Genomic DNA, 27667 nt, shown 5'->3' with positions numbered 1-27667 from the left:
AAATACTTTTATGTGTGTAGAAGTAAGGAGGGAGACAGAGGGCTCATGTGATGTTCTATGGAAATCTAAAAGTTTTGACTGCAAAAGAATTACCTGTCCTGGAATACAGCATCAATATTGTACAGCACTTACATTTGCTATAAATAACTATCTAGGCAACATTGATTCTTCATGTCACTGGGGACCAAAAACAATACATTTAAATGTTAGTGTTCAAGATTTCAAAACTGTTTGCCTCTGAAATGACATCTTCTCCATTTGAAGCAATCCTGAGACCCTGTCCGAGGACTTTTGGCCTCTTAAGAAGAGGGGGGAGGTCTGACATACATAGAAGAGCTGATGGAGTGGTTCTCTCTAGTGATCTATAAATGAACTTGTGCCAGATTTCTCCTGAGAGGGTGTGGACATGACAGCTGGGGATCAAGATCAAAGTTCTATACGTAAAAGGACAGTTTGATCACAGAGCATGAGTCCGACTCAACTGGACTCTTTCAGTAGTGCTGAGATTCAAACATGGAAACATTAAAGCCTGTTACAATCACCAAGGGACAAGGTACAGAGAGTTATCCAAAAGACAGGGCATTTAAAAAAACTCTTTCATTATTTCTTAAATGTTACACAAGCCTTGAGATTAGGAAATGCCCCTTCTTTCATACTGACACTTGGATTCCAAAGTGGCTGGCTGCTTATTCCATTCCCCTATTCAATTGATTATGTCATGATGCTGTTATTCTAGTGAATTTTTTTTGCTTGTAAAATGCTATTGCTTTGGAGTACAAATTATCTTTTTATATAAATTAGAGTATAAACAGGCAAGTCTTTATTGATCTGTCCATATTTTTCACAAGCTTTTTGTCCTTTCAACATTTTCTGAAAATTTAATGGCATGTATGTCATACAATGGGCATAATGTCGTGAACAGATATAACACTCTGTTTTTGATGGGAAGTTTGATCATGCAAGATTATTTCATTGAAATTCTGTTCTCCGAACAATAGTTCAAGGGTTTTAGGCTGTGCAAAGGCAATAAGGTTACATGAGTGGGTCCCTCAAGGATGGGTTAATGCCAATTTAAGAAAATCACAGAGAATAAGATTAATATTTTTGTGCAGTGAGAAAATTTAAGACTACAGCTATCTGAACCTAGAAGAGGATGCTCTCCAAAACACGAACATGATGGCACTTGGATGGCAAACATCTGGAGAGCAGGCATCTGGATGGTAGATGCCTGGTCTTCAGAACTTTCAGGATGTAATTTCTATTATTTATTAATTACATAGTTTATAGTGATATACTATCATAGGTCCAGTGTGGTGAAGCAAATTACACACTCTGCCTTCATTTTTCTGCTTTGTAGTTATTCAAGGGCAACTGAAAGTCACAGTCCCTTTGTCTCTTACCTATATCTCAGTTCAGATAAGTGAGTTAAGAATTTAAATTCTTTTTTGAAAACTTATGTTCAAAATAATTTTACCTATCTTCTAACATTTGTTAACCTCAAAAGACACTAAATTTTACAAAGCTACAATCAGTCTTTTCCATCTAAAATCAAACCTAAGGGGCTGGAGAGAGGGCTCAGAGGTTAAGAGCACTGGCTGCTCTTCCAGAGGTCCTGAGTTCAATTCCCAGTAACCACATGGTGGCTCACAGCCATCTGTAGTAAGACTGAACAACCTCTTCTGATGTTCAGGCAGCATAGAGCACTCATGTACATAAAATAAATACTTAAATCTTAAAATCCACCCTAAATAATTTTAACATGTAGCTCATTTCCCAAAATGTATATTTGCCTGGTCCCTTCAGGTACCATTATTTTCCAATTGTTAAAGGATTAATCATAAATTATCAGTGAACTTTTAAAATTTTTTCTTACCTACTAAAATCCTCCCAGCAGGCAGTTACAGTACGCCTATAACTTGATAATTGCAAGGAGCCTAACAGCAAGTAAAATCAAACACCAAAGACAAGGAAGTCAGAGAAATGAGAGAGGAATCTGTGTGGTTATAAAGGCTCTGATTTAATCTGTCAGAAAAGATGACATTTGACCTGACATGATTAGACAGATTCATACTGGCTACAAACACAGTTAGGGTAAAGATATATATAGTATAGGAGTGGTAAGAGAAGACCAACTAGGAAGCTGTAACAAATCTATAAGAGGCATAATGTTGGATTGGGTAGAATATTTTTATCTATCTATCTATCTATCTATCTATCTATCTATCTATCTATCTATCTATCTATCTATCTGTCTGTTTGTTTATTTAATTCTTCTCTCATACATTACACCTGAACCTCAAATTTCCCCTCCCTCCACTCCTTGCAGTTACACAACCCACCTCCTCTCTCACCCACATTCACTCCTCCTTCATTTCCCTCTAAAAGAGAGCATGCCTTCCAGGCATACCAACAGAATACAGAATAAGAGATTACAATAATACTAGGCATTAAACCTTTATATCAAGACTGGATCAGGCAACGCAGCAGAAGGAAAGGTGTTCCAAGAGTAGGCAAAGGAGTCAGAAACATGCCCTCCACTGTTAGGAGTCCTACAAGAAGACCAGAACCATAATATATGAAGAAGGCCTAGGTCACACCCACGCAGGCTCTTTGATTGTCTCTTCAGTCTCTGTGAGCCCCTATGAGCTCTGCTTAGTTGATTTTATGGGCCATTTACTTGTGGTGTCCTTGGCCCCTTTGGTTCTTACAATCCTTCCTCCCCAACTTCTGCAGGGCTCACCAAAGCTCTGCTTAGTGTCTGGCTATGGACCTCTTTATCTGCTCCCATGACTTGCTGTATGATGCCTTTCTAATGAAAATTGAACTAGCTCTGATCTATGTGTATAGCAGAATATCATTAACAATCATTTTATTGATTTCTTTTGGCGGTCATGTTTGGTCTCTCCTAGGTCTCTGGGTTGTCTAGCCTCTGGTTCTTGGAGATTGGCCAGAATATTGACAAACTAACTGCAAACAGATTTTGAACACCATGTACTAGAAGTGTAGAATTTGCTAATGAATTGAATATAATGCTTAGAAAGGAAATAAAAATTGTTTAGTGTGAATATATAGTGCTTAATTATTTTTTGCTATTGACATAGAGTAGAAAGCATGGAGGAATATTTGGGATGAAAATCAGGTTAATGTTAGTGCGACAATCTATAACTAGCCAAAATGCTGAGAGTAAGTGATTATAGAGTACTCTCCTCTAAATGGGATGTCTATATCACTCTTTGCTAGGCTCGGGTAACACAGATGAAAAGAGCATGGAAAATATCTAAGAGCCAGAGGATGAAGGATGTGCAGCAAATAGAAAGGACAGACCTGTTGCAGTCTTGAGTTTATGTTGACTGTTATCTGTGTGGCTATTGGCCCCAAGACCTTCACAAGACTGAGCCAGTCAACATATCATCATGAACAGTTTAACAGTCCTCTCTGAGGAACTGCTGGCTATTTGCTGTGGAGGGGCGGGTTAATTTCTGTGGTGTAACCACTGAGAAGTTGCCCATGCTCCAGGAACTACTCACTCACTCACACTCAGGCATATAGCTCAAATCAAGCTCAATTGGTCACACACAAAATAAAGACATGCATGTGAGAAGGGTACTTGGTGGGTAGAAGAGTTTTAGTGGGAGAAGTGGAGAGCCAAAAGACAGAGAGGATTAAAATGGTTAGAATTCATTATATACATGTACAAAAATGTCAAATAATTGCAAAAAGAAATCATAACCATGCAAGCTCTGTAACAATTGGCAAATAACTTCTCCATTTCCCTGCTTTCTTCTTCTTGCCTGTCTTTCCTCCCCTCTTCTGTTGTCTCTTCTTCTCTTATTTATTTGTTCATAGGTTTTTATCTGCGTCTTCACACATGCTGGAAAGCATTCTACCACTGAGCAAAACCTCTGGCTCTCTTAAATAGTTATAAACTATATCTTGCCTTTGAAGGACAATTGTAATAACTCACTAATTTGCTGAAATATTTGCCATTCTTATAACCATATTTGATATGTCATTTTCCTTTTTGAAGCTTATTATTTACAATTTCTTTCTGTGTGTCTCTCTGTCTCTCCTATTTCTCTACACTTCCAGGGTGTCTTTCAGTTTCATATTTCCTTACATTTCTTTTATATTGTGTATTTGGGACAATGGTTTCAATCTAAACTCAATAGATCAACTTCCTCTGTTCCTTCTGTTCTAGGTGATCACCTCTACACTGATGTGTCAACAAAAAAATTAAATATGTAACTCTGACATCTATCTATGTAGGGCCACCTTCTCTCATGTTCAGGTTATCTACAGAAAGGGCAATTCCTCAATCTAATCTTGCTTAAAGTCCTTTAAAGTTTTTTTTCCCCCCAGGGTCTGCAAAGAAGATACCACATTTTAAAGCCTGGCCTCGGTGACATTCTATAACACAGACCAAATCTAAGTCTGAACCTTCTTAGTTGGTGCACCTTAACATGGATTTTCCAGTAAAACTTCCAACATTTCAGTATGTGGAATGTTCTATTGCCCCCTTTCCGTGCTGTGTGCAAAGGCCCAAGAGATGCTCCATCTGCCTGGAAAGGCATCCTTGTGCCACATCTATTTGTCAGTCTGACTCCTACATGTTTTCTAACTTTTATTTTCCTTTTATATGAAATGCTTTCATCTGCATTACAAGTAGCATACACTATATTACATAAATCTACTAAAACTTTTGCTTCTTCATTTTTTCCATACAAAAATGAATGCCACTGTCAAGGTTACTTAATTAATTAAAGTTACAAGGCTTGTGCCTTGAGTAGAAACCCTTACCTAATTTCAATTATATTTTCATATGTTGAAAATAGTCATAAACTTCCTTTGAGTTCCATTCATGAAAATGAAAAAGAACCCTATTAGTTTACTAAGAAGAGCAACTTGGCACAGGTTGAAAAACTAATTAAAATAATTAGTTTGATATAATATTTTTATATTTTATATTATATTTATGATTTAGTAGTCATAAGGGTAAGATTGATGTTTTAATAATTAAATAAAAAGACATTTGGTTATTATGATAGTTATGAATTTGCATCCTTGTTTTCCTTTTCCAATTTCCTAATGGCTTTCTAGATTATCAACTATCTTTTACCAATTAAATGTTTGATGATGAGACATTTTGGGCAGCATATTTTTCTGTTTTTTTTTTTTTAACAATTTCACTCTGTACCTTCCATAAGAGTCTTTTTGAACAGTTTGGATTTCTTTCAAAGGATTAGCTATGGTACCTGCACTTAATACTGCTAATGGTTGAACTATCTTTTTGTATTTGCAAGGGTGAACATGTGTTGTTGTTACAAATTAAATAATGGCAAGGCTTTGTCTTATTGAGTGCAATTTATGTAATCTGTTTTAATAGATGGCAGGGATTATATGGTCAAATGAACTCTTTTGATTCTTAACCCTCACCCTAGCTTGTTTTATAACTAGAAATTTGAGGCACATCTTAAGCCGTGAAATTATCCTTTCAGAATAATTCCATTGAACATATAAAATGAATAAAAGCCTTTGAGTTTAAATAAAGTAAATAGCTTCAGCTCTTCATGTTCAGTATGGAAAGAGGTTATGTCCAAGGTTTTTATTTATATGATGAAAGGGGAATTCATTGCCTTTGCATGTTAAAATGTGGCAGGGTTCTGTCATTTTTGCTAAGGTAACATGCACAGAGCCTTCCAAAAGTGCTATCTTAGTCATTGTTTTATTGTTGTGAAGAGACACTATGATCAAGGCAATTCTTATAAAAGAAAGCATTTAATTGGGAGCTTGCTTACAGTTCCAGAAGTTTAGTCCATTATCATCATAGCAGGAATCATAACAACAGACATGGTAGGCATGATGCCAGAGAAGTAGTTGACAAGTACATTCTTATCCAGAGACAGAGAGGAAGACATTGGGCTTTGCATGGGCCCTGAAACCTCAAAGACCTCCCCCAGTGACACACTTCCTCCACCAAGCCATACCTATTAAATCTTTCAGATAGTGTCACTCCCTGGTGACTAAACATTCAAATGTATGAGCCTATGGGGGCCATTCTTATTCAAACCACCACAAACACAAAATAACTATTTGTGGTTAATTAAAACTGTATTACTTTATCTTACTGTTGCTGTGATAAAACACTCCAACAAGGGCAACATAAAATAAAAAGAGTTTATTTTAGTTCATAGTTCAAAGCACATCCCATTGTGGCAGGGGAGTCAATAAGGCAGGAGCTTGAAAGAGCTATTCCGGTTTTATTACAGCTACCAAAATGAAGAAAAGAAATGAGTACACAAGTTCTAGTACTCAGCTTGCTTTCTCTACTCTGTCTAGGGAATCATTGTGGGATGTTTGTACACTGTGTGAAGATATACTGCTGCTGTTGGTGTAATAAAAAGCTGAAGGGCCAATATCTAGACAGGACGATAGGCAGGAACTTCAGGCAGAGAGAATTCTGGGAAGAAGAAAGGCAGAGTTGCCTGAATATACTTTTGAACAACCTGTTTTAAGTATTTTACATTGGTATGGATTTTTGTATATTGATACAAATTGAAGATTACTTTTGTTATACTGTACGTTAAGTTTCTACTCTTATGATATTGTATCTAGGCAGCTCATTTAAAAATGTAATGTAAAGTTCTAGTCCTAAAAAAAGCTGTTATAAACCATTTAGGATGATTAAGAAATGCAGGCTAGTGGTTAGTCATCTATAACAATCAAACTCGTAGTCATGTTTTCAAGGTCAGACTGAAATATGTTTTAGCTAGATAGATGGTCTTCCAGCACTTTAGAGATCTACAGAAATAGCATCTAAGATGTTTTAATAACATAAGGCTTTGCATGACAGTGAGACACAGCTGCTCCTGGCAGCACCAATTTTTGTTTCAAAAGAGGATGATGGGCATTGAAGACCCTCCATATGGAATTTGCTTTCATGTGTGGCAAGGTTAGCCACTGGGCAAAGAAACTGCCTTTGCTTTGACTACTGACAGAATGCTGTTCAACTTGCATGAGCAGGACTCAAAAGAAGGCAACTGTCAAACTTGACCAAGGCAGGGTAGGACAGTTCTTCAAAATTTAGGCTTCACAGAAAGTTCTTTTAGATATTCTAAGCCTGTAGGCCATGATGGATGCCCTAATGTTGCAGAGGAACCTTGTAGTGACTGACTGTCCAGGCAACCAGATGTCTCTGTTGTTTCTTAGTTTTGGAAGTTGCTTGTTCTGCACTTCCTGTTTACTCAGGAAATATTTTATTGTTCTTGGGTCTCTCATGTGGTTAAAGACTGAATTATAATATTACAGTTTTCCTTGTCATCAAATTCAGAAAAGAAACTCACAAAGGAGATGTAAAGTTATAAGGTTGAGAGACATAAAAGCTTAAGTTGTTTATCTAAAAAAAATGTGTAAGGTCTAAAAGATATTTTTAAGTTGGTAATATAAGTTACAACAAAAAGTAAATTATGTACAAAACTTTAGACTCACTGAGAAGACAGATAATAGAGTATTTTGTCTGAATTTGCCAAATACATCTGGAGTGAACATTGTGAATATAATTCTCGCCTGATAGTTATCCTTATTTATATAGCTTTAATGTATTAAAGGTAAAACCTTTCCTTTTTATTTAGACAAAAAGGGGGAAGTGTTGTGGGCTATTATGGGTACACTGTGTGAAGATGTATTGCTGTGATCTGTGTAATAAAAAGCTGAAAAGCCAATAGCTAGGCAGGAGGTAAAGGTAGGACTTCTGGGCGGAGAGAACTCAGGGAAGAAGAAATGTGGAGTTGCAAGCCAGACATGAAGAGGAAACAGGAGATGCAAGATTGAAGAGTGGTAACTCCCCATAGCAGAATACAGTGTAGCTGGAGAGTTTTTTCTCCAGGTCTCGCCAAACCCTGGCAGTCCCTTAGCCCACTTATAAAATAAACATACAGACGCTTATATTAGTTAAACTGCTTGTCCATTAGCTCAGACCTATCATTGTCTAGCTCTTACTCTTATATTCAGCCTATTTCTATTAATCTATACTTTGCCATGTGACTCATGGCTTACTGGTACCTTACATCTTCCTTGTCCTGGCAGGGGCTGCAGGCAGTCTCTCCTCCTTCCCTTCCTGTTCCCTTAATTCTCCTCTCTGCTAGTCCCGCCTATATCTCCTGTCTGGCTACTAGCCAATTAGTGTTTTATTTATTAACATATTTGCCGTACAGAATATCCCACAGCAACATAGATTAATATAAATGGGTTAATTTAAGTTATAAGAGCTAGTTCTCACAAGCTTAAACTAAAGGCCAAGCTTTTGTAATTAATAACAAGTTTCCATGTCATTATTGGGGGCTGGCAATCCAAAGATAGTTTGACGAGAAAGTACTGCCATGGGGAATGGGGTCACTTATTGTGGGTGGTACTTCCCCCTTCAAGCAATGTAATTAATATAATTCCTCCACAGACCAACTTAATGTAAATAATCTCATTGAGATCCCCTTCTCAGATGAGCACAGGTTCCATCAAATTGACAACACAACACATATACCTTTCCTCAAAACTTCTTCCTTTACATAAAACACAATTTGCAAATCATGTTTAAGACATGAATTCATAGTATCATATGCCCTCATAAGACAGATTTTGCAGAATATTGAGATATAATTATACCATAACCAAAGAATATATTGGATGGCAGAGGATTTTCTTTTCTGAGAATGAAACATATTTTGTTATCAGATGCAGAAGTGTTGCTTCAACCTACAAGATTATATTTGAGCTCCTTTGATTTATTTGTGGGTAGAATATAATGGATGAAATCCATGTTCTGTCATCTTTTTCTAGCCCATTATATTAGGAAAGTAATTCATAATTCTTAGTTATCATATTATGAAAATATGATGATTACTGTATTTTTAGTAGGTTCATTATTGAAATGAAGTAATTCATGTGAAACATGTGATTCACAGTATGCATGGCTCTCTGAATGTTAGTCAAAGCTAACTTATACTTTACATCATGGTCATATTACTTGACCATGTGTGTCTTCGATAGGTGTAGTGTCGTCTTGTTTGGCGATTCTGAATCACTGATCTTCCCAAGTGGAATGAAGAGTACATTGTGTATACCAGTCAATACAAGGTCTTTCCCTTGAGATTTCATACTCCAGCATGCGAGCTGTAATACAAGAAGGAACACAGGAACCATGCTAAACAACTGATGTCAAGAATTAATTATAAATAAAGAAGGAGCTGTTTTCTTGTTGTTGTTATTCCTATATCCATGGTTTGTTTTTGCAATTCCCATATTCTGTTAGTGAGGTTTAAGTACTGGCAGAAGGAAAAGTTCCACTGTCTTAAGTAGCATAAACTTAAGTAGCATAGCCATATATTTCTAACATGTGTTTATGTCACTACCCAGAGCCAGAGTGATGGCATAGTGGATAAAAAGCCCTCGCCACACAAAAGTAAAAACACATGATCAACCCCTCAAAAGCATGGTAGGGAAAAAAATTGACTCCACAAAGTCTTATGACCTCCATGGTGCACGCTAATAATGATAATTACAAGTATTATTAAAATACATATTATATATCATATCATTTTAATATTTATAGTTATATAATATATTATGTATAAATATATAAATTATTATTATCATTTTAAAAACAAAGTAACATCTATCCATGGATAGGATGCTTAAAACTTGCTTACTGATTGCATTTATCTCCCAGTAGTCCTTCTCAAGCAATCATGAACGGAAAAGGAACTATGACAAGAAGGTGATCTAGAATGCAATTTTATTAAAGTATCATCCAATATGCATTTTCATGCCATTTTCAAAAGAATTGCACAAGCAATACAGTGCTTTCAAATGTGAGGACTGAAAATTGTCACCTCTCATCAGATGTGCTATGTTTACAAAGGTGCAATGTGAGAGGTCAGGGGATTGAAAACGGAAGCTTTAGTTAGCTATACTTACAATAAGCCGATTGGTAAAAAGAGAAGAAATCAATGTGAAAATATAAATATGGCCACACCTAGAACCAAACAGATGCTCTCGTACATTCTTCATTGACTACAAGATTGGCTGAGGGTGACAGTGTTTCAGATGCTACTGGGTGAAGTAACAAGCCAAAAGTACTAAAAGTTTAAGTGACTCCTAAACTTTACAAAACCTGTTAGTGGCAGAGCAGATTTTAAAATTCACCCCTTGATTCCATTAAGTCCTAGAGCTTAGTCCATTAACTCATGCTGCCTCCATTTAAAACCTATTACCAGGTCTTTCACACGCCTAGAATTCAGTGTTTGGATGAATCTATTCACTCCAGTTGAAGCAGCATCTTTTTGAATAGGTGCATACGTACTTGCTAAAGGTCTCTTATTCTCTCTCTTGCCATAAATTTTAAAATGTATGAATTAATAATCATCTTGTATGACTAAGAATTTCTTTCTGTGTTAAAAGCCTCTAAAAAAAATATCCCTGCGATTATTTGCAGAGTGACTGATGTTAATTTTGCAGGCTGTGTGGGCTGAACTGATATCTCTTCAATCATTGTGCCTGCTAAAGGAAGGAGGTTAATAAGGCATGGGTCATTACAATTGTAGACCTATCCTAATTTATACTAATGACTAACAGGCCTAACAACAAATAAGAGTCTGTGGATTGGAAAGTGAAATGGCTTGATTAACAACAATGAATTTTGTGAGCTTTAGTAGCACACAAAGAGAATAATAATTTTTATGTCATCCATTCCTGATAGAAAAACTATCAATATTAAAAACAGGTGAATACTTATGAATAGGTTTTATGAATAAGGGCATTCACAGACTCTAGTAAGCCAGGTCCTGGCATAATGAGCTCTGAGGAGTCTGGCTATGGTACTTAAGCTTATATTTTGTTGAAATATTTCCATAAATGAAGGGTAATCTGCTGTAGTATTTTTGTTTTATGGGGACTGTTATTGAAATTATTTCTGTCATGATGGGATTTGACCTGGAGATGAAATCAGTTTAGCAGATTTCTTTGGGAAACAACACTTAAATATTCTTGTTAGGATTTTCTCTTAATTAAGAAATATTCAGAAGTGTCAAAAATCGTGTAATAAAAGGGAAACAGGAGCTAGAGCAATGGCCCGGCACTGAGGTTACAAGTATTTGTTGCTTTTCCAGAAGACCTGAGTTTGGTCCCAAACATTCACTTCGGCTTTCTCCAGGTTACACCCACTTTGAGTGTCTTACCTGTACTCAAGCTCCACGGGATACGGCACCCTGTTCTGGCCTATGTAGGTACTCACACACGTGGCATGCACACCCACATATACATAAAACATAAATATGTTTATAAAAAGGGGATTAGGTGTAGTGGTAGCCGTTCCAGCTTTTACCTGGAAGTACCACCTCCTTTGAGGATTCAGTAACTGTCATGCCTACAAGGCGGAGCTGAGAAAGGATCCGAGATCCGAATGGGCGAGCTCTCTTGGTTCTTGGATCCTGGATGCAGGAGGTTGACCCAGCAGAGTTCTCCAGAGAACGCCGCTGGACTGCGCTTCACCTTTCCCAGACCCTATAACCTGTTCCTTCACTTGTAAGTTACCCCACAAAATAAACCTCCCTTCTAACTATGTGGAGTTGCCTTAATATTTAAACCAATAATTAGAGGCTTCTGATTCTTTCCTGAGAACTATACTGCTGCCTCAGACACTAAAGATGTTGAGCTGGTCATCAGAGAGTCATCCTAGAACCACAGAAAGGTGGAGAAAACCTATGCTTCTTCATTCAGAAAACAAGTAGAAACATTTATACCTACTTTTATTGGCCCCAAATATGTATTTATTTGTGCATTGATATCTCTTGTAATTATATGCATGTGTACATATGTATCTGTGTTTTCATCTGGATTCATGAGAAGTGGGTTTTGAGGAAATGATACTGTGCTACACATTTTCTCAGATAAACTATAGGCACACTTAAAGAGGTTCCCCCTCTAACACTGGCAATGTATGGTAAGTGTAAACAGAATGAGGGTGAAAGACCTTCTTAGATCTGGAGAGTGTGATGCTTTATCATCATTCTCACAGAGTTAGTTTGGCCTCTGTGAGGCTGTGCAGAGATTCACATTTCTATGCTGACTATAATTACAGCATTTTATTATTATCCTTCCTCAACACAAGGTATCAAAACTATATTGTTTGGGGACTCATTTCATACAATCTCTATTCTTCACTTAAGTTTCAGTTTTGTGAACTAACAATGGTCTTGTATGAGTAGAAATGGTTATTGAAAATGTTAAAAATTGTTATTAAAAAGCTTCTTAAAAATTACTGATTCCAGAGCGATTCTGAGACTGTTTTATTAGCCCTGACTGATGTTTCTTAGGAGAGTAAAATGACTGAGGTAAGTGGTGTGAGCAGCTGTGAATTATTTAATCCTAAGGACTTCCCAATCGCCACACATAGAGGAAGACCCATGGTGGTAAAAACTCAGAACTGTAAACCATGTTGTTGAGAAGAGACCCCTTTCAAACAGGATGATAGGAGCCTTTTTTTTTAAATTGTGAGTTACCTGCTACACACGGGAGAGAAAAACAATCATCAATTAATGAAATAGGTATAGATGCAAATACATATTCAGAGAGGGGTCAGAGGTGGATGTGAGAGTGAGCATATTATTCTATAATGTTTGTGTACACTAACTGGCAGTAACTTATTATCCATTCCAAATGCATGACTGTGGGCCATAATAATTTCAAGGAATAAAAATGAATAAGCTGACTTGCTCAAGCCCTATGCATGCTACCACAGCCTCTGTGAGTCTGTATGTGTGTCAGTCATGTATTGTCTTAAAGGCTTTGTTTCATTGGTGTCCCCCACCTCCTCTGGCTCTTAGAGTCTTTCCATCTCCTTTTCTACATAGTTCACTGAGCCCTAGGCCGGGGGATTTGATGGGGTCCTATGCCCAGCAGTAGATGGATGATCAACACAAAAGAAATTCACCACATCTTTGGAGGCTCTTGGTCTCACAATGTGGATGTGGGGTATTGATTTTTATTTTTATTTTTCATGTTACAGGTCATTCCATTGTGTATAGATTAGAGATTCTGGTTTTTGTTTTTATGGGATTCATGTATGTGAACGTGTGTGCCTCTCCATTCATATGTGTTTCTTTGGTTCCTTTTCCTCTGTTTGTTTGTTTTGACATGTTTTGACTTGTTTGTTTTTGTCTTATCTCATGTGTTTTATGTGTCTTTAGATGCCTGTTTGTTTTCTAATGAAAAGTAGAAAGGTTAATGGCTACCATGGGAAGGACCATTATTTTTCTTCAAGGATAGGACCACTGAAAAACATCCCATGGTCTAGTAGAGGCAACACTCATGCAAACACAGGGATCATTAAGTGGAATCAGTGGGTTTTAAAAAAAAATAAGCACAAGTGGTAAGAAGGGAGAAATGGTAAGGGAGAGGGGGATATTTCATCAACATGTTAAACATATGCATGAAATTCTCAAAACAATAAAAAATTAAGAAAGGTAATCATAGATTCCATAATGGTTCAGCATACCAAGAGAACACTTGAAAAGATAACCAAGAGATTAAAAGCAAGAATGTCTTGTCTATCGCCCAGGGAGAGGGTGTAAGCAAAGGCTGCCACCAGAGTCAAGAATTCCTCCCCCACAATAAAAGAAATATGAATAAAAAAATTCTCTATAGGAGTGGGAGATGGTGAGGATTCTTCTCAAGACCTTGTGTGTGCTAGGCAAGTGGTTAGGGCCTTCTGTATCCCCTAATCTTTGGTTATTATATAAAGGACACATGTATTTATTGTACACTGTGTCCTAGACTTTGCCAGAGATAATCTTTATTTTAGAATGTACTTTATCTACTTTATCTCCTGTCTCTATGTAAGTATATAATATGGAAATGATGTTAGCAAGAAATATATATTCCAGCTATTTTTAAAAGATAAAAAGTTATATGGATGTTTAAGATGGCACTATATCTAATAGATGAAATCATTATGATATTACTCATTTGGAATCCTGTTTTAAATTTTATTGCATATAGTATTAAATAGTGTTATTCCTACAAGAAATTTGTTGAACAATATCACAGTTCTGAAAAAAAATAACATCCCATGGGATTTCATAAAATTTCAGTTGTTTGAAAGTAAGTGACAGTGTAAGTGGAGTTATCAAGGTGACTTCCATTATTTCTGTTATTTTTGTCTACAGTAACTAATGAAAACCTGTTCCTATAGAACTGAACATAAATTAAATGAAAGTGGTGCCACTGGCTTTCTGTAATAAATAGCAAGCAGACAGCTATGGGGACATCCCACTGTTTTTCTTTGCAAGTGTGTCCTAGGAATAGCGGAAAGAATATCTAGTTCATCTCTCAAATTTTTATGAAGTGTACTCTTGTTTTCCTGCTACTCCAGAGAGAGAATATTGGTGTGATTTCAAAATGAGCTATCTTGGCATTTAATGTGACAATTCACAGCATAAAACATAAGGGGGGAAATCTGCATTTATATACAACATGCATTCTGCTGAAAGAATATCAGCTGTGTCGATTTAATGAATGAAATGCATCTTTCCGAACTAATCATCAGCTTCATGTACAGTTGAATTTTGGAGGCTAATTCCTCAGTTCTGTTTACCATAGTTGAGGTGAGGATATGCACCAGTTTGGTCAGGTGGACAGGGTTGGCAGATTTTGAATGTGGCACCAGAAGGAATTGTTTTGATCCTTGTTAGTAGCAGTGTGCCCTTGGGGAAAGCAGTTTCTCTGACTTGAAACACAAGGTGAGAATGTTAGCCCTGTCCTCTCTGGTCTCTTCTGAGGATATGATGATAGACACCTTCCTAGAAGGGACACCACCTACAATATAAACTCTCTCATTTTCAGAGCTGATGTCTCAGTGTCTCTTCTATTGGCTTACATTCTTCCCCACCCACCCCCTTCAATCTTTTGTCTTCTTTCTTTCTTTTGACTTAAGCTTCTTGGCTCATGTCATTATTTCCAATATTTTATCATTAAGTCCCAATGGCTTCAATATCAACATAGATAATCATTCCATAAATGTGGCCACCTATTTGCATTTTTTTCAATACTCACCTTCAATAATCTCGGCCCACCATTACCCCACCACCAATTTTAATGACATCATTTCTGTCATAGCCATTCCCTTTACAAATTGTGACCGGTGTTACCTTTCTCTGATTTATAAGACAGGTTCTCCATTGATATTTGTTATCTATTCCTACACTCTTGGCATTTTGATTATGAGCCTTCAACAGGTGAACCACCTCTCCAGCCTTGTTCCTGCACTCTTAAAACTGAACAGATTTGTATGGAGATCCTCGACAATGTACACAGCCTCATTTCAGTCCTTGGAAAACAAAGCTGAAGTGGGGCCCCCAGGACCTTGGAACTACCTTTACTTTTGTCTTTTCCATGCGGCTGCTTACAACCATTCAGTTTTCTGAATCTCAGTATCCAGTCTTCTCTCCCATTTTAAACACACAGCCTGACTTCTTAGTTCCCTAAGAAACGGGCATGATTGTTAGAGCATTGACTCAAAACTTTCTTATACCATGAGTCAATAAGTCTGCATATATCTACTTCTAAAGTCTACTCTTATGAAGGATGAGCTGTTTACGATGTTATGTTCCATCCCTCCCTCTAAAATCACCTTTATTCCTTATTTATCTAACTTTATTACCCTAATGTAGCAGGCTTTCTTTTGGGCCCCCAACCAGGATCCAAATCATGACACAGAAACATTATTCTTACGAATGTTCAGCTTTAGCTTATGCTCGTCTCACTAGCTATTATAACTTATTTAACCTGTTTCTCTTCATCCACATTTTGGCTCAGGGCTTGTTACCTTTCTTTCATTCTGTATGTTCTTGTTTTGTTTTGTTTTTTCTAGACAGGATTTCTCTGTGTAGCTTTGTGCCTTTCCTGGATCTCACTCTGTAGACCAGGCTGGCCTTGAGCTCACAGAGATCCACCTGCCTCTACCTCCCGAGTGCTGGAATCAAAGGCGTGTGCCACCACTACCCAGCTAATCATTCTGTGTGTTCTAATCTGTGTCTGTGTGTCTGGTGTCTGCCTGGCTGGCTGACTCTGGGTATTTCCCTCCTTTTCTCCCTCCTTCTCACTCCATTCTTTCCTTTTCTCCCCCGACCCAAGATTCCTCCTCTACTTATTCTCTCTGCTCACCAGTCCAGGCTATCCCCTTACTGCTTAGCTATTGGCTATTCAGCTTTTTATTAGACCAAGCAGATGCCTTAGGCAGGCAAAGCACATATTTACATTATTAAATAAATGCAGCATAAGCAACTACAACACATATTTACATAGTTAAGGTAATATTCTGCAACATAAACAAATATAACACATCTTTACATAGTTCAAGTAATATTCTACACCACCCTAGAAATCTTTCTATATTATTATTTTTCATATTGGGCCCATTCTACTAGCAGACAGATATATGATAATTTAAACTGTCTTAAACATAATTTTGTTTTCATCTCTAGGAGACAAAATCTCACAAATGCTTATCAATACCTCTATTAAAATACTTAATAGCCATGATATTTTTGTTTGTTATTTTGACTAGATGGTTGATAGGTAAGTGGTTTGTTGTTATTTTTGATAGACTATATAATTAATGTGGGCACTCAGGTCATGTAAAGGGACTCTAGAGGCTAACTGGATGTTTTCTTTGGGATGCCAATTAGGAACTTTAATATGATCAACAAAATGCCTGACAAAGAAAAGGGAAAAGAAGTAGTCTCTCTGGAGTTTTTACTGAATGGTTAGTATCTCTACTTAGCTCTGTCCATTATGCATGCATAAATTCCTATTCTCTCCATCTCTACTGGTATTTCAGAATATTTATCAACTCTCAGCTCTAGTAGATGTTCATTTCAAGGACTATTAGAATTTTGAAGGGTATCTGCAATTGTTCGGAATCTCAGCTGAGGTCATCCTTGTGGATTCCTGGCAGTTTCGCTTACACCAGCTTTCTACCTGACCCTGAAATGCGCCCCTCCCCTTCCAGTCATTTTTTTCATATAGCCTGAACTGGGCGTTTCCTGTGATCAGATTGGTGACTACCTCAATTCAGCAGAGAGCCTTCATCCAGTAACTGATGGAAACAGATGCAGAGACCCACAGCTAAACATTAGGCCAAGCTTGGGGAATAATGCTAAAGAGAGGGGAAAAGGACAGTAGGAACCAGAGGGATCAAGGACACCATAAAAATAAAACCCACAGAAACAACTAACCTGGGCTTATAGAAACACATAGAGCCTGAACCAACAACCAAGGAGTTTGCATGGGACCGACCTAGGCTTTCTACGTATATGTGACAGTTGTGTAGCTTGGTCTACTTGTGGGACTCCTAACAATGGGAGCAGGGTCTGTCCCTAATGCTTTGGGTGGCTCTTGGGATCCTATTTCTCATACTGAATAGCCTTGCCCAACCTTAATACAAGGGGAGGTGCTTAGTCTGAGAGCAACTTGATATTCCATGCTTTGTTGATATCTATAGGATGTCTGCCTCTTTCTGAACAGAAACAGAGCAGGGGTGGACACAAAGGTGGGGCAGAGGGGAGGTGGGGGAATGCAATGGGAGGGGAGGAGAGAGAATAATTTTTGAAAAGTCCTCAGGGCCTTTGGATAAGTGAGACAGTTGATTAACTTGAACTGTTTGGGAGGCCCCCAGGCTGTGGGACCAGGACCTGTCCCTTAGTGCATGAGCTGGAACCAGGGGCCTATGGAGGGACACTTTGCTCAGCCTGGGTGAAGGGAGGAGGGGACTGGACCTGCCTGGACTGAATCTACCAGGCTGAGCTGAATCCCTAGGGGAGTCCTTGCCCTGGAGGAGATGGGAATGCGGGGTGGGCTGAGGGTAGGGCTGGGGAGGGGGAGGAGGGAGGACAGGGGAATCCATGGCTGATAAGTAAAGCTTAATTAAATTATAAAATGAAAATCAAATAAAAACAAATAAACAACAACAACAAAAAGTCTTGAAGTATGAGATAGGTTGGAGTCATTCAAAGCCTTTCAGGGTAGCCCGTTGTTTGATAGTTTATGGACTATTCTCTGTCATATGTGCCCTAAGAACTACAATTGGCTCAGCACCGACTCTATTTTCTTCATTCAGAGACGGTGACAGTGACATCTTCTGTCAGTCTCTGCAAAAAAAGTTTGATGAGAGATTCTATGTAAAAGATAGAGGTGAATGTGAGCTCGTTTTTTGAGTTCCCTGTCACCAAAGAATCAAAAACATACGCTGGAATGCTTTCAATACCTGAAACAGTTACTTTATATAATTGTCCATTTTCCTTGTCCCTTATGGCAGAGGTTTAAACCTACTAAATAATCAGTTTTGAAAATCCTGAATCATATTATTTAAAGTTGCTGATCAATTTCCCTCCGTAGAAGTTCAATAGAAATTTATACTATTCAATGGGAACACAGTTTTTAAATGCAAGAAAGACGAAATATACCAAAAAATGTGACCCTGTTCATTACAGTATTCCTTGGAGACATTAAAAAATATATTCTTATCCCAAATAGGGAATTCATGACAGAACAAAGAATAGATACAGCTAGTGCTGGCTAATCTTAAATCAAATTGACAAAACTTGGAGTTATTGGGAAGAAGGAATGTCATTAGAGAAAATGTCTCCACTAGGTTGCTGTGTGAACAAAGCCATGGAACATTTAATTCATTGATGACTGATACAGAAGGGCCCAGCTCACTGTGTACGTGTTGCCCCCTCTGGGCTGGTGTCTTGGGTGCTATAAGAAAACAGGCTGAGAAAATCATGAGGAGTAAAGTAGTACGCAGCATTCCTTCATGGCTTCTGGGTGGGTTCCTTTCTACAGGTTCCTGCCCTGAGTTTCTGTACTGTCTTCCATAGTGGACTGTGGTGTGTAGCTTTAAGTTGAAATATACCCTTTACTCTCCAAGATACTTTTGGGCATAGTGTTTTATCACAACCACAGAAACGTAAGACACCACCATTGGTGAACCAATTAGTTTTACTGAAGTTATTTACAAGATAGAAATTTTTTTATAATAGCATAAATGACTCAAAGACTGCTGAATCACCACAGTCCACTCCCAGTAACAGCTCATAAATCTGGAAACCTGGAACACACTATAAGGCCTGTCGGTATCTCTCTGCCTTTTCTAAGGAGCTCTGCTGATTTCAGAGTCTTTCCACAGTCTTTACTGTGTGAATCTGTTTCTGTGACTTCCTGAATCTACAATGCTGTTTACTTCATGAATTTAAAGAGCTTCTTTGCAAGATGGATTACATCACCTCCCCTTTGAACATCCTATTGTTTCACTTCCATTTTAACATCCTATTAAGTTATATATTTTCTTTAAGAAGGAAGTTTCTCAGAAGAAACTACTATACCACAATCCCAGTCAGTGTTTTTATTTAATTTTAGCAGTATTAATATTTAATACTATTGAGTTGTTAACATCAACATTTATTTTGCACTTAACAGATGTTACAGGATAGGAAGATAGACAAAGCAGTGTGTTGCAGAGACAAAAATTTCTCAAAGCCATATTCACTCTGTGTGGATAGAACACCTCAACACAGGTAATATGAGGAAATGGTTAAAGAGAAACAGATCTAAAGGAATGCATGGTACCTGCTGAAAATGGTATGAGATTCAAGTTCCAAACCAGAATGTAATGTTGATATTTTATGGGATTACTTTTCCATCTTGTCTTATTACTATAACATCCTTTCTAATCTAGGGATAGAAGAACAACCTGACTAGAAAAAGTCTCACTTAAGTCCTCTGTGTTATGTTGGAACAAAGCATGTGAAAAAAAAATGACACAAACATTTTTCCATGTTAGTTTTGTAAAAGATAAGATGCTCTTCACACAAGTTTCTAGATTTTTACAAAACTTGTTATGAAGACCATAAGAAATCTTACCATACAAAGATGCAATTAACTTAATGTAGCCTGGTGTTGCTCATAATTATTAAAATATAAGAAATATTCACTAAAGATATCTGTTAATAAGATCTTTAGATGTTAGATGACTGTTATATCAATATAATATGAATAATCTTTCACAATAACCTAAATAAATCCTGAGTGGCAATATTTAGAATTACTTTTCTAAGCCATCATTTGTATTTTAAAGCACATGAGTATATAATCTATTTTGTTATGTTTGTAATCACACTACATACACATCTTCCATGCTCTTTATAATACAATGTTGCAAAAACATTTCCCCACATCATCATAAACTCTTCAGAGTAGATGCTTATTATCCTAATGGTAAGTGACCAGATGGGCTAATAATTTCTAGGGCAAAAAAAAAAATTTACCTTCTAATGCTTTAGACTATGTATTGATTCATTAAATTACAACAAAGTAGGAAAGTTTCTATTTTGATTTTTTTATTAAAAATAGATTCTTCTATCATACAATACTTCCTTCTTCCCCAGATCCAATCCCCCTCTGTCTCCCTTCAGAAAACAGAAGGCTTCTAAGGAACAACAAGGAAACACAACAAAACAAGATACAAGACAAGTCAAATGACCTCATACTGAGGCTGGACAAGGCAACCCAATAGGAAGACGAGTCCCAAGAGCAGGTAAAAGAGTCAGAGATACACCTGCTCTCACTGTTAGGAATCCCACAAAAGCATTAAGCTAACAGCCCTAACATACATGCAGAAGACCTGGTGCAGATCCCTGCAGAACCCATGCTTGCTGATAATGATCAAGTCTCTGTGAGCCCACGAGAGGCCCGCTTAGTTGATTCAGTGGCCATGTTCTCCTGGCATCCTCCAACCCCTCTGACTCTTACAATCTCTCCTCCTCCTCTTTCACAGAATTCACAGAGCTCCAAGGAGAGGAGCTGCCTTTGGAGATCTCTGGTTTAAACTCTCTCTGCACAGTGTCTGGCTGTGGGTCTCTGTACTCACTCCCATCTTCCGACAGAGGGCAGCCTCTCTGATGTTGGCTAGACAAGACAACAATCATTGAGTAGAACAGAATATCATTAGGAATCACTCTGTTGACTTTTTTTGGGGTGGTGATGAAGGCCAGCCGTGGTTGTTTTTACCCTAACTCTAAGACTATCTAGTTTCCAGTTCCTGGCCATCCAGGCAGTGTAGGGCATCGGCTCCCTCTCATGGTGTGGGCCTCAAGTTAAACCAGACATTAGTAGGCCAGTCCCACAAGTTCTGCGTCACGATTGTCCCAGCATATATTGCAGACAGGGGAGATTGTAGATCTAGTGTTTTGTGACTGAATTGGTGTCCATGTTTCTCTTTCCATAGCCTGCAGAGTACCTTCCAGTGCCAGAGACTGGAACATAGGGTATGTGTGCATGCAAGCACCAGCTTGACCTCTGTCTATTCAATGTTCTATTTGGATGCTGTCCTCGACAGTTAGGATCTACTGTCAGTTTTCAGAGAGTGACCCTGTATCTTAGCATCAGCCTGAGTCGTTTAGGGATCTCCATAGAACCCCAGGCCACTGTACATACTTTCTAACTTTCCAAGTGTTTAGGTTTCATGCTGTGCCTTCAGATAGTTGATGCTGCTGATCCATTTTCAATTATATAGTTTTTGGATTACTTTCTAGCTGGCTTCCTTGTGCTGAGTTTTGCAGTCATGGGTGTAAAATGTGGAAGCTGTAATCTAGCCATAACATTAAAAAAAGCTAGACTCATATTCCAATTATTATTATGAAGGGCCAAACGAACATAAACCAATCTAACAGTTGTCTTTCTATAGGAAAGCTGTACTTTCCAGGAAATGTGTGTTCAACTTATGTTTTTCTCTTTGATATTTTTCCTAGTTACACCTGTTATGTAATATAGAAAGAAGTGCTATGTTTGCACTTTTTAAAATTTCAATCTGGCTCCATGTATCTAGAATATTCATAAAATTAAGCTTTTTCAGGCTAAAAAAGCTTGGATCCCTAAATTGTTTCGAAGAGTGACTATAAGCTGCTGAAGATATTTTGAGCACAAGGTGCAGCAGAATTTTAAGTAACCTTCCTTTCGCTCCTCATCAGTATCTATATGATTTCTAATCATTGCTGTACACATCAGCTGTGACGAGAATGAAGCCAGGTGTGATGAACACGGGGCTCTTGTTTTCCTGAAGGGCATTTCTTTTTTATTTATACCATTGTGTTTAGGCCTTTCGAGTGTGGTTTAGAGCAAATAGACATATAGCACTTCCCACTTAAACCTTCTGCTCCCTGCAAATTGGGAGAGGGGACGGATTTCTCCCTGCTTGAATAAAGATTTCCATTTGGAATAGTGTGTGAAGAGGGAATGCTAATTCTGACATTGCCCTCTGTCTGCTGTAGTGAAGGGAAGATTTTTGAGAGTGGTGGATCCATATGAAATTTAAAACCTTTTAGAAAAAAAAAAGCAAAAGCAAAAGTATATATTCCCCAATGTCAGGGTCTATGAAATGAAAAACTTAAGTCAGATATCTGTTCATAGATGGAGTTGTCACAGTAGGGGCAACTTTCCATAATTGTAAGTAAACATGTAAACCTACCTTGGAGGACAGATTTCTTTCATTGCTTCTTTCTTGAAATTATAGAGACATCAGAAAAGGGTTCTTTTCTCTGATGAAGGTGAAAGTTGATCTGATACACATAGCACTGTGTAAGTTTTTTCATTAAGCATTTATTTGCTGAAAATCAAATAATTCCTCTTTATTTCCTCTCAGTAATAATTTTGAAGCTCAGCTTGCTCCCATGTCTGCTAATGGTTCATATTTGCTGATCTGCAAATGGGAAAAATAAACAAGAGCTAACTAGAGAAGCATATCTCAACATTAGGAGGCCACCTGATCATACCAAGGAAATAGTTATATTTGGCTGATATTTATGAATGCTGCATATTTAAATCTATTAAGATGCATTTCATTACCTCAGCCAAATGCAAATAGGCTTTCAACCTTTTCAGAGCAGCAGGATTTATTGTACAGTTCAAAGAATGATTATATCTGCCTTCTGGGCTTGCTATAGTCTAATTCTATAATATACACACAAATAAGATTTGTTCTCAGAGTCACATTGCACAGTTTCAGAGATGCAAATCAAGGGCTTGATGAGCTCCTGAAAATATTTGTTTAGTATTCTAAATAATACATATAATTCACAGTGTTATCCTGAGATAGCCAGCAAATGTTATTTCAAATAACAGCTCTCTTAGTAAACACAGTTTCTACTGTAAATACTGCCCAGCTATCATGAAATACCATACATTTATTTTAGGTAAGTCTATATCTATAACTCATATTTCAAGAAAATTATGACTACTACAGTATATTGGATGACATTCTGCCAAATAAGTTTTCTCTGGTAAACACAAATGGACAAATGCAAGTTAATTGTTTTGAAAGTGCATTATTACACATATAAAAATTACACTTTACTTGAATTAACAGGGGAAGTTATAACTCTAAAAGCCACTGCAAAGTGGGATCAAAATACATTGGAAATAATTATAAAGCAAAGAGTTATAAAAGTGTTCACAATCATCAAAGTTAAGATTGTACACATATGTTACTTGCACATGTCAATCCAAATTTAAATATCTTATTTTTTCATATTTAAGTTATCCTTTTATCTACTCCCACAAAATAATGATATATATCTAATAATCCTGGTCACCTGATTTCAGCAGTTCTCTTGGAAATTAAGAGTCTGAATGACTATTTCTTCTACTATTAAAATGTACATTAATTATCACTGGGCATTCATTACTTTTTGCTTATCTAAGGTTTTTATGAAGCTATAAGTGTTCCACATCAAATTGTAACTATGTATTAATTGACTTGCTTCAGAGTTACCTGTTTAGAATGATAAAGTTTGAAAATGTAGCAGTCCACAAACTATGTATATACTTATTTATACACCTAACTTTCTTACATAAATATTGATAGCACATGTGAGTCACAGCAACAGTCATGAGATATGTAGATGTGCTTTCACACACAGATCCCTGCACACAATGTTTGTGAGGTCTCACAAATATGAGAAATGAGGCATAATTTCTTTCATTATTAGGTTTCTAGTTCCTCATCATCATTTTTTCTTATTAGTATTGCTATGTGAAAAGTATAGAAAGGTTTTAATATAATAAAATCAATCTAGATATTTGAATGGAAATAATTTTTTTCTTAAAATGACTCTTAATTAAAGAGCACAATCTTAAATTAAAGTCAATTTGTTGTCATTGTTTGTAATATTAAATATACTGAAAATATATTACCTTAAATTTTTATATTAATTAAAGATTGAGTTCTCTATTTTAAACATTGATAATAAAGCAGTTTAATTTATTTTTCAGAAAAATCAATTGATAGCAGTTTTTCATTTTTGCTTGTACTTAGATGTGTGCCATAATTAAAAATACGTATTTCAAGAAAATGGGGGAAATGAATCATGAATTAAGCAATGGGAATAACACAGAAATGGGACACCCTTGCATAGTTCCTAGGTTGTATACACAACACACACACACTATAAAGTAATATTAATATTCTTCTTTATTTCATTTTTATTTAAATATATTATTATTACTGAAAAATAAAATCTAATTCACAATGTTTGCTACAGAGCAGAAAAGTAACTGAATGACCTATATCCCCTTCCAAGTGAATATATCTCTTGTCCTTAAACTGAATGTACCAGGCTCTGGTGGTACATTCTCACCCTCCCTATAACCTGAACCTCATCTACTTGCAAATCCCTCTATTAAACTCTTTAATTAATCATCACCCATGGTATCCAGTACTAATATTAAAGTTATTTTATGCAGAAGAATAGTTCTTAGATATTGCTACTTTACTGTTAATCATCCATCATTTCTTTCTAGGAAATAAGGCAGGCATGATTTAGGAAAATTCAAGTATTTTTAGTTCAAATTCTAATGTTTATTTACAGCTACTATGTCTAATATATTACACACTCTTTGATATTCAATGGCTAAGAAAATAGAACATTTTTCCCCATGGAAATCTAGGATAAGGAGGTTAAAATTATCTTGTTTAATTTTTGTCTTGTAAAATATGTGTCCTTTTCCTCCACATAGCTACATAAAAGAAGTCCTCTCATGTGTCATCTGCTATATACTCAGGACATACCCAGAAAATAGAAGATACTGATGAGTTATGGCTACACAAAGATTACACTCATTCTGTCACTAATGAGACTATGATTATGTCACCATCTTCAAAACTTTGAAATTAACTTCATGTGATTAATTAAAATTTTAGTAGAAAATATTTCTATGCCTGAGATCCATTTAGAAATTAGATCATTGATTGGCTATTCTGTCCCAATCCTTCTAGAATGACTTAAGCCCAAGGTACGCATTACACAGATTTGGACCAATGTGATAGGTTGTAATAGAGTAGAAAGCATGAAGTCCAGTTAGGATGCTATCATGACTAATTGAGTGAGAGATTAATGTGAATTGTTACTATTATTACAGAAAGATAATTAACAATGGAGGTGAAGGATGCTTTTGAAGATATAATCTATTGAATTTGTTGATTATTCAGTTTGGCATGTGAGAAACAGAAAAATCTAGGATGCCTTAAGGAATAATTACCTGAGCTAGAAGAAGGATGAAGTTGCCTTGTTTTTTTTTTATTAAGAATTTTTTATTCATTTTACATACAAAGCATAGATTCCCTTTTCTTCCCTCCTTCCAACCCCTCTCCAGCCTTCTGCCCTCCAACCCACCCCCCATACACTCCCCTGAAAAGGTAAGGCCCCTCATGATGTCCCTTGCATATTACCTATGGTGGGACACCTTGCACAGCCTTGATGCAGGGGAAGGGGCTTGGACCTTCCTCAACTGAATGTACCAGGTTCTGCTGACTCCTCATGATTATGATGGGGAAACCTACAGAGACAACCAAACCAAGCTAGTGGAAACTCATGAACTTTAGACCAACAGCTGTGGAGCCTATATGGGACTGGACTAGGCCCTCTGTGTAAGCAAGACAGTTGGGTAGCTTGATTTGCTTACGGGGGCCCCTGGCGGTAGGATCAGGATCCATCCCCGGTGCTTGGGCAGGCTTTTTGGTGCCCATTACCTATGGAAGTTGCCCTGTCTTTAACTGAGTCTGAAAAAATAAAGGAAAGAACTATTTTGGATTGAAAAAATTAAGAGTGCATTAGGCACCGAGGATATTTCAGTGTTTGAATGAATGTAAAAAGCAGGAACCTAGAAAATGGTAACAGTCTGGAGATTTACATTGGCCATCAGAATGTTTAAAATCATGAGAATGGATGAGAACAGGAAGGTAGTCTCCTTTAACTATACCCCAGGGGATTACTAATGAGAACATTCTGAGACATTTGTACTAGACATAACACAGCTACACCTCTAACAAATGTTAGCTGCCACTATTATTTTGCATCTTGCTCTATGTGTAACTACTTTTTATTCATAATTAACATATAGTAACTGACTACCGGAAACCGTGGTGTCAGTTCTGATCAAACTATGCTAGTACACACGTGTTTGAGGTTTTTATGTTACAGATTACCAAGGACACAGAAAACAAATGGAAATAAAAAGCATCCTTTGCAGGATAGTATGCTGGAAAACACTATCAAGAGCATGGACTCATACAAACTTCATCACGGGGCCTCTTCTGACAGCCAAGTGGATAAATGTGCATCTCAAGTGCCACAGATACAGTTATAGCAACCAATTACAAAGTGATTCAATAACAAACCTCAGAACAAAACTCATATGCTAAATGGGAATTCAATTGGATGAACTAGGAAAGTTACAGAAAGTCCATTGGGGTGATCTTTGTCTCTCTCCCTATATGCTTCTTTCTTTCTATTTTATGTGCCCACATAACTGTGCACCACCTTTATGCCTGGTGACCAGACAGGCCAGAAGAGGGCATCAGATCCCCTGGAATTGGAATTACGGGTGGTTGTGAACTACCATCTAGGTGTTGTAACTCAATCTCAGGACTTCTGCCAGAGAGACAACAGCTCTTAGCTAGTGAGCCTTCTCTCTAGCCTTGTATGTTTCTTATTTAAGGAACATTCCTAATTAGAAAGAGTAAGAACACTCTAGCATTTTTTGTGATTTCAAAATTCAGCTTCTGTTGGATTGTTTTAAATCATAAAGTGATTGAGCTATAATTAAAATTAAGGGAAGATATTAAAAAGTAACAATTGTGTCAACAATCATGTTCCACTGATTTCAAATAATATAATTTTAGAGCAGCAAGAGATTAGAAGTAATGTAAACTGTACTCTAAGTAAACCTTGCAGAGATACAATAATATTTACTGGTCTTTTCATATTTTGCCTTTATTTATTCATCAAGTTTGGCAAAGTGGACTATTCATACTCACAAACACATTTCAAGTTGATATCAGATGCATTTCTCATCGTGTTTCTCATTTGAGTCGCTGTGGACTCATAGAGCAAAATGAAAATTAGTATTTTCTTCATCAATCATTATGTTTCCATACAATTTCCAAGATGCCAGATATAAATATGGAAGTGAAAAGCTCTAAATAAGCCCTCCCAGGGCATCACTCTCAGCATGCTTACACTTTGTTCCATAAAGATGAGAGCATCCAATGCCATGATTTGCAGACAAA

The sequence above is a fragment of the Peromyscus maniculatus genome, chromosome 12 (genome assembly GCF_049852395.1).
Source record: "Peromyscus maniculatus bairdii isolate BWxNUB_F1_BW_parent chromosome 12, HU_Pman_BW_mat_3.1, whole genome shotgun sequence".
NCBI classification, from domain to species: Eukaryota; Metazoa; Chordata; class Mammalia; order Rodentia; family Cricetidae; genus Peromyscus; species Peromyscus maniculatus.
The sequence above is the reverse complement of the archived record's forward strand: the minus strand, read 5'-3'. Positions refer to the sequence as shown.